Below are 14,336 nucleotides of genomic sequence, written 5' to 3'. Positions count from 1 at the left end.
GATTTTTCAGTACTATAATGCTCTATTTCCCATGTGATAAATAAATAGATTCATAAAACACATAATAGGAGACCTAAAACTTAAGGGTGCAGTTATAGGGTGCACTTTAGAAGGGATTCAGTGACAGTGCCTTACAGCAGGTGTTAGGGTTGCCAAATGTGACCAATGATTACCAACCCAAAAATACTAAAAAGAACGCCTTAAGACTAAAATCCTGCCAGAATTAAAAAGAAGTCTTGATTTATTAGCCTAATAAACCAGCCTAAATCAGTTGGCGCTGGTTTTCCAGGCTATTGATTTATATGACCACAAATCTACAGAATACATATCTGCCCAAAGCCCTTTTTTAACCCTAGATGACAATCGGAAACCGCTCAATCTGGTAACACTGACGGGTGTCATAAGAACCCAAGAAAATCATTCTCTTTATCTATTCTATAGTGTTTGAGTGTTTTTTTTTCTTTGAGTAAGAGCATGCCCCTGTGAAATTCACGTGGCTACCCCATTGCCCCCCCAAGAATAAATGTCTGGTTCCGCCACTGAGTGTGCCAAAGTGGGTCATAGCAATGTTTTAACAAACCTATATGCAGTAGCCTACACTCACGAGGGATGACCAGGATTTGAAACAAACAGGTTTGATTCTTGCGGTGATTGCTGATAGCCAGCTGGTCCAGCGGTGGTTTGCGTGTCGTAACCCTAGCCTACACAAGACCAGGCGAGACTCACTCTTGCAGACAACATTGCTCTGCGAGAAAGATCATCCCTGTCTTCCTGGCGATTCATCCCCTTTGTCATCGTCCCTCTTTTCCTGTTAGTAATTTGGACCTGGCATGTTTATCCCCGTAATTTGTAAAACCGGCAATCAAACGCGCGCAGCACTTTACAAAGACGCAGGTATCCTCTCTATCCAACCTGATCTCCACGGGATCTGTGTCCTCAAGCACGGATTTTTAAACTCAAAATCTGTGTCTGGGAGGACGGATTTTGCTGAAATTCCGTGTTTGAGCACACAGATTTTTCCCCCATTGAATCTCTATGACAGCCGGCACCTGTGATATTCACACGGATGTTTTTTTCAATCATAACCGCGACCTCACCTCGCATTGCAGTGATCCAGCAATGAATAGTCTAACAGGAATCTGGTAGCTGAAGCTTTATTCTGTGTCAAAGGCACAAACTGCATCGGATTTAGCAGGTCATTTTGCAGAGGGCCGCCTCGAAGACATTCCTTTGCAAGCTGCATGTGAACTATGATATTCTGAAGGAAAGCTGGGCTAAATACCAGAAAACTGTAAAGTCCGAAAAACACAAATATTTCTCTGCCCTGGTTCAACGAAACAGTGACAAACCACGTGTTCTTTTTAACTCCATTAACACTGCCCTAAACCCCCAGCAGCGTGTAGATCTGGATCCCTCAGTAAATAGCAACTCTCTCCTACAGTTTTTTGTTTCAAAAGTCAACAGTATAAGAGCTAGCATAACATCCCCATCTTTTGACCCCTCTGTCCCTAGCATGTCCACTGAAACGTTCTCCCAAATGAAAATCACCTCCGGTCAAGCAGATACCCTCCCCCCATCCCTTATCAAGCCGACGCTGGCGACCACAGGTCCCAGCATACTGGGCATTATGAACTGCAGTCTTGTGTCGGGATGTATTCCACAGTCATTTAAACATGCTATAGTACAACCATTACTCAAGAAACCTAACCTAGACACCACTACCCTTGCTAATTACAGACCCATCTCAAAACTTCCCTTCTTGTCAAAGGTTCTGGAAAAGCTTGTGCTCCAACAAGTGCAATCTTTTTTAGATACCAACAGTGGCGGAACCAGACATTTATTCTTGAGGGGGCAATGGGGTAGCCACGTGTATTTCACAGGGGCATGCTCTTACTCAAAGAAAAAAAAAACACTCAAACACTATAGAATAGATAAAGAGAATGATTTTCTTGGGTTCTTATGATACCCGTCAGTGTTACCAGATTGAGCGGTTTCCGATTGTCATCTAGGGTTAAAAAAGGGCTTTGGGCAGATATGTATTCTGTAGATTTGTGGTCATATAAATCAATAGCCTGGAAAACCAGCGCCAACTGATTTAGGCTGGTTTATTAGGCTAATAAATCAAGACTTCTTTTTAATTCTGGCAGGATTTTAGTCTTAAGGCGTTCTTTTTAGTATTTTTGGGTTGGTAATCATTGGTCACATTTGGCAACCCTAACACCTGCTGTAAGGCACTGTCACTGAATCCCTTCTAAAGTGCACCCTATAACTGCACCCTTAAGTTTTAGTTCTCCTATGTGTTTTAATCTATTTATTTATCACATGGGAAATAGAGCATTATAGTACTGAAAAATCTTAAGTGGCACAAAGCTGACTTTTCAAAAGGAAAATGAAATTAATCTGGACTGAAATAAGCTGTTTTCTTTCTCTAAGGCTTTTCGTCTTCAGGATGGAGAAGCACACATCTGCTTCTATGAGTCATTACCGTCAAACCGTACAACACAGTGAGTTCCCATGCGTGCCACTAGATAGAGGGGATTTTAAGCTTTCGAATGGTACCCCATATGCCCAAATTTACGAGGGTGGTGTGTACCGATATAAATGCGCTTCGTGTAACGCGAGTGGGCGTGGCTACTGTCCATTTTCTGGGGGAGCACCTGGGGTAGCCAATCAGATTTCAGGGGGGTCAAATGCTACCCTAGCCACCCCTGTAGCTCCGCCCCTGACCTTTAGGCCTATATAGACATATAGACATCTTTAAAGGTAGACACCTTTAAAACAGTCCCCACCCGGTCCCCTGAATATAGGCTAACTTAATTGCATTGGAAATGTAATTTCTAAGATTCCTGTGAAGTTGCAAAACATTATAATGATATCAGGGGCCGGATAAAACGGCCTCAAGGGCCCTCGAGACATAGGTTCCCTACCCCTGGTTTAATGGTTAGTGATTCTGAAAAACACCACTGGGCAGCGTGAAAAAACATAGCCTACACACACACAGACACACACACACACACACACACATTTTAGTAAAAGGCCAAAAAATGCCCTAGGGCCCCCAACAATCCCGTTGCCTAGGGACCCCAAAATCCTAGAAACAGGCCTGCCGACCCCCCACTCCCTCCCACCCACCTGACCTCACCCCACCCCACCCCACTTGAAATTGACTGGGGCAGCTCCCGACCTGATCACTGGCATTTACATATTAAAGGCTCTTCTAAGAAGGGGATGGGAGGGGGGCATGGGGGAGCCGCAAATGCTGTGGCTTGAGGTATGAGGCAATTTAAGGTGCAAAACTCATCCACAAATTCCTCTTTTCATGCAGTGAATTGGTTAAGATGTTCTCACTCATCTGTAGAGTTAAATACAGTGCTGAATGGTATACATGGGTTTTAAACAGCATGAAAAGCCACTCATGCCATATTTTGAAGGGAGATCTTCGATTACTGCCACATAGTAAGGTCAAATTGCATTCTCCACTATGTTTTAATAGTTTGGCTCTATCATAAGGACCAGCAGGTGATAAAATGGTGGGTTTTTGGTCAAGACCTGTCACACTGTAAGCACTACAGAAAGGAAAACATTGCAAAACATGACAAGGAATACACCCACCATTTAAGCTGGTGAAATCATGTCCAAGATAGGAATTAACACTGTTTTTTTTATATAAAATCATCTCATCGGTTAATGTATTTAACTGTTAAGTGTTGTCTTTTGTTTTGTTTTTAGTCTTCCTCGACATTTGCTGCCATTTATTGTCCCCGTCCCAACTCTTTTGAGACGTGTTGGATTTCTCAAATTAGAAATGAGTACATATCTCCCCCAAAACAATATTTTTTCTCGGTTTTAACACTTAATATGTTGTCTTTTCACTATTCTCCATCTAATGAATAGATTGAGTGTTTTGAAAATGATAGCATTTTGATTTTATTCACTGTTTACCAAACGTCCCAACTTCATCGGAGTTGGGGTTAGTACACAGGGCTGTAGTGGAGGGTAAACGCACGTAAACGCCGTTTACGCACCTCTGGAATTTAGGAAATAGCGTTTACCCACCTCTAAATAGCGTTTACCCACCTCTAAATAGCGTTTACGCAGCTCTTAATGGCAATTACGCACGTCAAAGTTCCCTGCGCCTTGTGATCTGCCGTTGGAATAATCCAAAATAAATTTGGTGTCATTGTTGAACATATTTAACACTTAAGTAGGAATCATTTTCATCTGCTCTGTATTCGGGTATGTGACCTTCCAATCAGTGCCTTTCGGCTGCGGCGGCGACACCAATCAGGATCCAGGGAATATGTAAACACATACACGTTGTGTAGTTGCCTGCCTGCCTGCCTACCTGTTCAAAGTTAATCATCATGGATATTAGGAGATATTTGAAGGGACCATCCAGTGCTTCCACTTCCGCAGATGCCAGCAAAAGGCCTCAAGTACAAAGTAAGACTGACAGAGATCAATTTACATGAGTCGTTAAATGTGCTTTATAAATAAGTTTGACTTGACGAATTATGGCAATGACAGAACGAGCTTTCAAGATTAGCTAATGCGCAGTCATGCTATCCTTCCAAGTTATGTTACTTTTTAACACCTTGTCCTAGCAGCAAACTGACCGATTCTTCCTTATGCTTTCTATATTATGAAAGGTAACCGCGAGTAGCGGCAGTTCTTAATTATTACTTAATACCGATGCGACGCGCACATCGCAACGCGAGGGAATTTAAGCTGACTTTTTGTCCAGTTGGGAGAGTCCAACAACACTGTGCCTTGGATCAATGTGAAAACAGGCACTAGTTTATGACTTTTGCAACAGAATGCATCAGTGAAGCAGGAATTATCTTATCTAATTATTATTATTGCTAAATGCAAGCTGTTTTCCCCTCACATGCTGTGATTCACAATAGCCTACAGGACATTGTATTTCAACTACGGTGCCACCTGCATTCATTACAAAACCCCCTGGCATTTGTAACAGAATAAACATAAGAGCAGGAATTGCAATGCCAGCCAAGAATTGCTAGATCCAAATGTTGAAGTCTTTCCCAATGCTGTGATGTTGTAGCTTGCTAAACTTAGGTCCTTAACAGGTCCTTAAAGGTGTACAAAGTAGGCTATTATGGGTCCTCATAAACTACCAAATTGGCACAACTGCACAGATGCACAAGGTTTTCAAGAGATTGAAATTATGTTCACTTATTGTATCACATGGAGGTCTACTGACAATGTCTAAATTGTCTAAATGTGTTGCCTATTATTGATTGATATTTATTCGGGATGTGGGGGTTAAGCACTGATTACATTTGATAGGCTACTTAATATTTGCAGCATTTAGAGGGAAAAACTGCACATTGGTTGGACGATATTATAGTGTCCATATGCGGAATGTTTAGGTTAATAGGCCTACCTAGTGTTACCTATCCATGCCTTGTGGCATATGAAGATATAAAGGCCAAGATTTAGCGGGATAGACCTACATCACTTTGTGTGTATATATATATCAAATGAATGGGCCGCAACTAAAGTCACATACATTCACAATGGTGATCACCAGTATCAGTTGTCATGCTTGAGAAGTAACATTTTCAAATACACATCATCAAAGAGCCACAAGGCAGCCGAAAACATTGGCTCTTCCTCAAAACCTAGGCCAGTGTCCTACCAAGTGTATCAGCCTAATTAGTCAAGCCCAGTGATTGGATACTCTTTATTAGTCACACCCAGGGATTGGATATTCTGTAGAGTTCACCAAAAAGTATCCAATCACTGGGCGTGACTAATTAGGCTGATACACTTGGAAGGACACTGTCCTAGGTTTTGAGAAAGACCCATAGTGATTCACACCTTGCGTTGCTTTGTGCTATGTCGCGTCGCGTCGCGTCGCGTCACGGCCTGTCTGATCAATAAATTCATAGTTTACCCACCTCTAATTTGACCACTACAGCCCTGAATATACACATAATAATGCAATAAGGAAATTACACATACAGAGTATATACAATATAATATACAATATGTACAGAGGGCAATGAGGATAGCTGCCTACAGCAGCTGTCTGACCAAGGGGGAGGGGGAACATGAAGGTGACTGCCTACAAGCAGCCATCTTAAGCAGGGGGGAATGAGAAGGGAACATGACACAGCTACAATAGCTGTGCAGACTGGGGCATGGATATGTGCCTGCCTAAAGCAGACACACAGAGCATGCATTAAACAAACATAGAGAGATGTAAGCGCTACTCCACCACAGTAGCACATTACAGAACCAATGATACCAATACTATGGTAGAACCGCGACATGGAGAAATGAGTAACATACTATGCAGCTACTAGACAATGCAAACTGTACAGTAAACACAATACAATACAGACAGACATAACATAGTAACAACGCAGTAGCAACTCACTCTCAGAGACGCACGGCAAGAGTACATGAGTGGACGCTGGGATCCTGAAACGTCCAAGATGATGAGAGAGATGGATCCCAAGTGGGCATGGAGTCCCCGTGTGATGAGTGGTCTGTGGTGACCTCTTGTCCTGGCCCTATATGCTCCCAGCAGCACAGCAGGGTGCCGAGCCAGGGGTGTTACCAGCAGGCCAGGACCCACCTCTGGACCCGGAAGGTCTGCTTGCTGGGCCAATCACTGCCTTGCCACACTTAGTGCATGACGGAAAAGTACCGGGTCTGTAGGTCAGTGAAAGGGGTCTGTATGTCAGTAGCAGGGGGAGCGCCTGTTGCCGAGGGCCCCTAGCAACCCACTATAGGGCCACAAACGGAAAATCACAGAGTGCACAGGTCAAGCAGAGGAGAGCAGTAGAAGGAGGGGGGACACAGGTAGCCCACCAGCAACGGGGGATGGGCAACCTGCTAAGAGCAGTGAGGAGAGGCCTGGCTGTTGAGGGCTCAGGGCTCACAATTCTTAAGAGATTTCATAATGAAACTAAGAGCTTCAAATAACAGGAATTAACAGGACAGAATAAGGTAGGAAATCCGTTTTTCCCCCTGATGTGCTCGCCGAAGCACTAAGTTTACTATTTGATGGCAATGTTGTTGTTCCGTCTAACTAACCGTCACTTCAAAGCAAAGCACCTGTGCTATCCTGTCACCAAGCTGACACCACTTTCAAAAATGCACACCTTTCCTGAATTCATGGTGGGCTGCCCGGGTGGTTTAGTTACCATATGTAATGTGATGTGTGTAGATTCGCTTGTGTTGTTGGGCATCTGCGTGTGACTGGAGTGAACAGTGTACAGTGCGAGGCAGCGAGAACAGTGTCTGGCTGCCCAAGCTACTTGTAGAACCTAGTAAGCTAACATTTAGCTCCACTAGACAAGCTACATCCAATAGAAATATTAAGATAGCTCCATCTGTAAAATGTAGCGAACTACATTACAAGCTACTTCAACTAGAAATTCAAAATTACAGCATATTTGTATTATTTGGGCTGCAAAACTGACATCTGATATGTCTGTTGGATATGATAGCCCCATATGATATTTTTGGGCATGGTAATACAGTATAAATGTGAGTACACCCCTTACAGTTTTTCAGATTTGTGAGTATATCTTTTCACAGGAAAGCATTACAGAAATTTCACTTTGACACAATGATTAGTGACCTTTTAACAACATATTTAACCGCTTAAATTTCTTGTTCACTCAGAAAAAAACAAAATACAGCCATTAATGTTTGAACATGTACTTACAAAAGTGAGTACACCCCAGATTAAAATCCGGTAGAGAAGGGGCTGTGTTTGCTCGAATTGTCTCGAAATGAAAAGGGAGGTCATCAGTGTGCGTTTCAACCTTTCTTTGCATTGAACTTTTACATTTTGAGTCTGCATCTGGCTTAAGTAGATTGGTGTGAGATTTGAATGCAATCCTATGGAGAATATCATGATCTGCTTCAGTAGTCACAGTGCATGTTGACATGCATGTTTCTTTTAGGTGTATTTCAGATTACCAATGTTGACAACATCCATGCATCCCCAAACCATGTCAGTCCCACTACCATGCTTGGCTTGGTTACATGCTGCCATTCCGACATACCGTCATTCCGACATTGACATTCAATTGTCGGAATGCTGATATTTTCTTCAGAAATGAAACGTCCCCTCATTCCGAATTTCAATTTTTCTTTTGTTGGAATGGTGGTATGGTTTTTCCCCCCCCAACATACCAGCATTCCGACACGCGATTTCAGCACCACACGCGTGGACAGCTCACCATGGAATAATAGGGCTGCACCAGCTGCAAAAGCCGAGAAAAAGACACACGCAAGTCAAGCCCGCTACCACTCAGTAATTTACTGATGATAAGGGGTGATGGCTCGTTGTGTCATTTGACAGTGTAAAACTGATGCCATTTGTTTTTGTGACAATTGCCTACACCGATAAACAGCGGCTTCCCTATGGTGCTTAACGTACAGACACACATAATTGTCTTTAAAATAGAACCTAAATCAAGTTCATTGGCTGAATAATGATCCCCAGGAGCGCAGGATATTTTTTGGGAGAGAGACCGCTCGTGCGTCGGCAGCAATCCAACCCCCCCCCCCCCAACTTTTTTTATTTACATGTAAAACAAAAAATGATCCCCACGACCGCAGGATATTTTTTGGGAGAGAGACCGCTCGTGCGTCTTAACACTTGACCGAGGTGAAAAGTGAAAAGCTGCCGAAAATAAAAAAGCACAAAACTGACAATTGCCTCAAGTTATTTTACCACCCAGAATGCTGTCAATCAAAATGAAGCCTCATAAGCTGTATTCAGGACAACACTGGCATTCGGTTCGCTGACAGATGAACTTCAAATGATTTCAGCACCACATGCGTGGACAGTTCGCTGTGCGCCCCCCCCCCCCCCCCCCCTGTTTTAAGCTACTGACGAACAGCTGCGATTCACCACTTCCCAATTCAATGCCTTGTCGCTGACATTACAGTATGTAGCCTAGGCTATTGTAGGCATAGCCTATAGCCTACAGTTCTCCAGCAATGAAGCCAAAAGAGCTGCGCATCGCAAATACAGAGCACTAGAACACCAGTAAATGCAATGTGTAGCCTATGTTACCGTGGGAGTTGAGATACAAAAAAAGATCTGAATCTCGGTTGGGCGGGTTGCTGTTTAATTCGATGTTTGTAGGCTATGACCTGAGCTGAATGCATGCAAGCAGAATGTTTGGAGTGTGAAAGTGGTTGAACTTGGCGTTGGTAAAGAAATGTGTATGAGATATAGGCTACCCGTTTCTTTCCATGGACAGCTCCCCTTAAATGAAAGGGAAGGGGGACAGTCCGCGTGTGAAAGGTGGTCTGGCCACTTTCCGCTTATGTTTAAGTCTTTGTTTTGGTTAAGTTTATTTGTAAACTTATGTATGCTATGCTTATTTAAGCCTACACCGGGAGGAGTGGCCAGAGCTAGACATTCGCTCACACACATGCACAACACACACCGCTCGCACCACACACCTTATGCCTTAAAATGACGAAGCCTAGGAAAATAACATTCATGAAAATGTTTATTTTCCAGCGCATCCTGGAGAGAATTACGCACAACGGGCGGAATTCTCCCGTCTCCACTTAAGTCGGTTTTACGCGCGCATATCCTGCGCGTATTCTCCCCTCTGAAATATTACCACACTCCTCGCACTTGACTCTGAAAAACAGCGCGTAGCCCAACATGGGCGTGATATATGCTAAATGGGGGAATTAATCTAACCTTAGCTCATTTTCACAAACACAAGGCGAGTATAGAGGTGAGATAACGAGATGGAAACGCAATGTGTCCCTTTCGTGGGAACCCAGCTGAGCGATTTGGTGCGCAACAGGTTGATTGAAATAGGCCTAATAACATGATGAAACGTTTTGTTAAAAATGAGTTTGGTGTGTTGCCTAGACAATTCCGGAAATTAAAAACTGATTTAAAAGGCTGATCATTGCCTCTTAATTCCCACAGTAACAGCCACATTGTATTTGCTGACTTTTAAAAGCGCTTCTCCGCTTCTCTGTGGCATTAATATCATTGGATGTGGATCTCAGCTGTCCGCCAGCATATGACACTTACATGCATGCTGAAGAACGAACAAGGAAATTGATCGTCATGAAAAAAACGGAGACTTTATAGGCCTATTCTGTCGCAGACATGGGAATTAATTGGGCATGGGCATGCAACGCCAAGCCAGGATTTAAACACGCAGCTGATAGGATGTACTAAAGACCTGAAGCGAAATGCCAAAGACATGCTCTGATATGTAGGCCTTCCTTTTTACGTTTAGTTATAATGAGATTCAGGAAATATTTTGTGTCTTACAAAAACATATAGGACAACAGGCTACCTAGGTCGTGGCTTTGTATGTCGGGCATCAGTTCAGAAAGTTTAATAGGCTTCATGCACATATGCACGAGTTCCAATAAATCGCAAAAGTTGAGGAGTTGCAATAAAAACCCTTTACTTAACGTGGCTACAGCATAGTAAAAAATTGTGAAGGTTCTTTTTGAATAGGCATACTTTGGGTGGCTGTTTGGACGACTGGAACATCAGTCTTTAGCCTTGTCAATTTGCGCATGGTGCAACAAGGTGTTTTTGGTTTTGGTTACCGTCAGTGGGCACAACATTATGATCCTCAAACTGATTAATTAATTAATTGCTTTTGTATGGAAATTCGCCGATATGTCCTCAGTACTGTAGGCATCAGTTGGGTCCTCCGCATTGCGACCGCCGCTGCTGTAACCTGCATGAGCGCCCCTATCTGCACTTAATTGGATGTTTCCACCATTTCCCCCTTTCATAGTGGAGTCCCCCAGTCTTTGTTTTTACTAATCAGTTTCGGTATTTCCTTTATAGGGTACATGTGCCTGCTTATCAGTGTGTCGGTTGGGCGGGTTGCTGTTTAATTCGATGTTTGTATGACCTGAGCTGAATGCATGCAAGCAGAATGTTTGGAGTGTGAAAGTGTTGCGTGTGTTTGTTTGAACATGGCGTTGTTGTTGAATAAATGTGTGCGAGATGTAGGCCTAAGCTGTATTCAGAAATTGTTTAAAACATAGCTGCTGCTAAGAACTGTACGAAGTGTCACTTTTGTGCTTTTTATTTTCGGCAGCTTTTCACTTTTCACCGCGGTCAAGTGTTAAGACGCTTAAATAATAAATAATATTGCGCTCATGGGGATCATTATTTTTTTACATGTTAAAAAAAGGAGGGGGTGGGGGTGGTGCGTGGATTGCTGCCGACGCACGAGCGGTCTCTCTCCCAATATCCTGCGCTCTCTCCCAATATCCTGCGCTCCATGGGGATCATTATTCAGCCAATGAATTTGATTTAGGCTCTATTTTAAAGACAATTATGTGTGTCTGTACGTTGTACTTTGTCAGTGTCACTTTTGTGCTTCTTATTTTCGGCAGCTTTTCACTTTTCGGTCTCTCTCCCAAAAAAATATCCTGAGCTGGTGGGGATCATTATTTTTTTACATTTAAGAAAGGGGGGCGGGGGGGGGGTTGGAGGATTGCTGCCGACGCACGAGCGATCTCTCGCACCATGACCATGGACAGCTCCCCACAAGTGTCGGAATGGTGACATTAAATTGTCGGAATGGTGATACCAAAATGTCGGAATGACGGGATGTCGCAATGGCGTCATGTCGGAATGGTGCTATGTCGGAATGGCGAGTGCCCCCCGCTTCGGTTTTGATAGGAGACACTTTTTTTTGTAAAACTCACTTGTGTACCACCACACATGCTTGACCACCAGGGATGTAAGGGTCTGTTGATTAATGCAGCTTATTTTGTCGTATTGGTTATTTTCGAGTAGAACTGACCTCGTCATACTGCTGTGAGATAGAATCCAGCATATCCACAGTTGAATTCCATCTCGTATCCACTGACTGTTTGAGCGACTTTGTCAGCTTGACTTGCAACCCCGAGTATTTAAAGAAGCTGACGAGCTTCTTCGCATTGCTGATCAGCTGACTTGCGTCAGGGACTTCGCTCATCACAGCAGGGGACAGTGCATGCGAGAGGACTGAATTCAGTACATGAGCACTGCAGTTTAGCCTTTTGAATCCTCGTAAGGAGGCCACTATATTTGCACCTCTGTCTGTCACAAACACAATCTTTCCTCCCAAGACGTGAAGAAGTGCAGTCGATTCCGAAGGCTCTTAAATTCAGGAATAAAAGAGAACGGATATTTTCTCCCATCTTGGAGGTTCCCACATCAAACGGAGCAGAAAATGACACCCTGGACTGTAGTTTGTAGTCTGAATCGATGTAATGCAGAGTGGCCGAGAGGAAAGATGTTTTTCTATACGTTTCAGTCTAAACATCAGTTGTAACAGCACACCCGTATTTCCCAATGGTCTCTTTATGTTATCTACGACATCTCTCCTAAATTTGAGTGCCCTTTCTTCAACATGGCGTGACACAGTGGTTGAATGGGGCAATATGTCTCGCACGTCAAATTTGCCTATGCTGGCTGCTGTGTCACCTAAGTGTTACACTAACTGAACTAGTCCACGACCAGTGATACTGTCATATGGACGGAGGTCCGCGGCAATGAAATCAACGCATTTCTCCACTGTCTTTTCCTTCAAAGCCTCTGACACTTTTGCTTTGTTCCCTCTGAATTCCAACAATTGTTGTCCTTTTAAAACAGTACAGACATGACGATTCAGGCCCGATGTACCTGATTTGTGCCCGCTGTATGTGAGAACCTTTTGGCACTTGTCACAACAGGAAAAGGGCAGCTGATTTCCTTCTGCGTCATACACTAGTGAGAATGACTTCCAAATATCTGATTTCAAAACTTTCGTTTTTTTCACGGTGAATGTTCCTCTCTTTAGACCAGCACTTACTTCTGAAGCATTATGTATGAGCAGAGTGGAAGAGCCAGAACACGGAAGAGCAGAACAGAATCGGATATGCGAGATTACACATCCGCAAATATATTCCAAAATGTTTTTATTAATAAAAAGACTACCAAACACAATATCCACGGAGCGCTCTCCCTCCCGCCCGCGCCCGCAATGAGCTTTCAATATTTGTCCCACACCGCACTGGTTTGCTTTGGGTCCCACGAGGAGTGCAGGTCTCTACCCCGGACCCTCCTACCACAACAGTTTCTCCAATGACGTCGTGCCCCCCCGCCGCCTATATGTATGTCTACCTTATGTTAAGAAAGCTATGAGATATGAAACTTATCGGTAGGCCTATTTGGCAAATATTTATTAATACTGTAGCTGTAGTATTTGAAAATCTGATATTGGAAAAGTCAGTGCCTCACCAGCCATAAACTTGACCGCACATCACTGATATATAGACTTTTTTTTTATTGTCTGTGACTGTATACATGACACATCAGAGCCCATTGGATGCTTCTCCTGAGGTACATTGGGCTAGTCCAATTAAATGTTTTGGTTCTCGAAGGCCCCCTCCCAACAGGCCCTCACTTGACAAATCTCATCATCACCTCAAGTGTAGTTGACTTGGCTATTTGGTTAAAACTCTGGTGGACGACGGAGAGGACGCACAATGGAGAAAGAAAAGAGTGGCTAGGACAAGCGCAAGAAAAGAGAAATCAAAAACTAAGAGGACGCAGCAAAATGTGCTAAAATCACTGACTTGTTGAAAAATAAAAGCAGCTCGCGCTCATGTTTCGGCTCGTGGGAGATGGGGAACCACTGCCAGACGGCTCGATCTCAGGTTGGGGCACAGGTGGTGCAGAATGAAAAGGAGGAGTAACACACTGTGTTGGTGCCTGACTGGAAACTACTGGTACTGTGTGTGTGTGTGTGTGTGTGTGTGTGTGTGTGTGTGTCTGTGCGTGCATGCGTGCGTGCGTGTGTTCGCGCGCACATCTGTCTGTCTGTCTGTGTTTGTGTATGTGTGTGTGTGTGTGTGTGTGTGTGTGGGGGGGGGGGGGGTAGTGAACACAGGGCCGGTTCTGGCTTATTTGGTGCCCTAGGCGAGTTTGAGTTCTGGCGCCCCTCCCCCTACTAAATAGCATCAAGAAGAATAATTGTTTTGCATCAAATGGATTTCTGGTTCTTTTTGACAGGCGACCAACACATCAGATTGAGTCGCATGAAAGTAGCTTCACTGTGTGGTGTGTTGGATGTGATGGTGGTGGTGCCCCCAACCCAGAGAGGGAGTTTATCAATGTGTTTGAATTGTAATATGGAATTGAAATGCCAGGAGAGTGATACAGTACATTTGCATGTAAAATGCATGTGTAGACAATAGGCCTACCAAGGAGGTCTGCATTGATAGCCTATCTACACTACCTACAGCATCACAAAGCATGTCAGCATAACAATTTTAATAAGCTACACATTTGTGCTGTCTATGATTCC

This window comes from Engraulis encrasicolus, chromosome 5 (genome assembly GCF_034702125.1).
Source record: "Engraulis encrasicolus isolate BLACKSEA-1 chromosome 5, IST_EnEncr_1.0, whole genome shotgun sequence".
Taxonomy (NCBI): Eukaryota; Metazoa; Chordata; class Actinopteri; order Clupeiformes; family Engraulidae; genus Engraulis; species Engraulis encrasicolus.
This window is presented reverse-complemented; position numbering follows the sequence as displayed.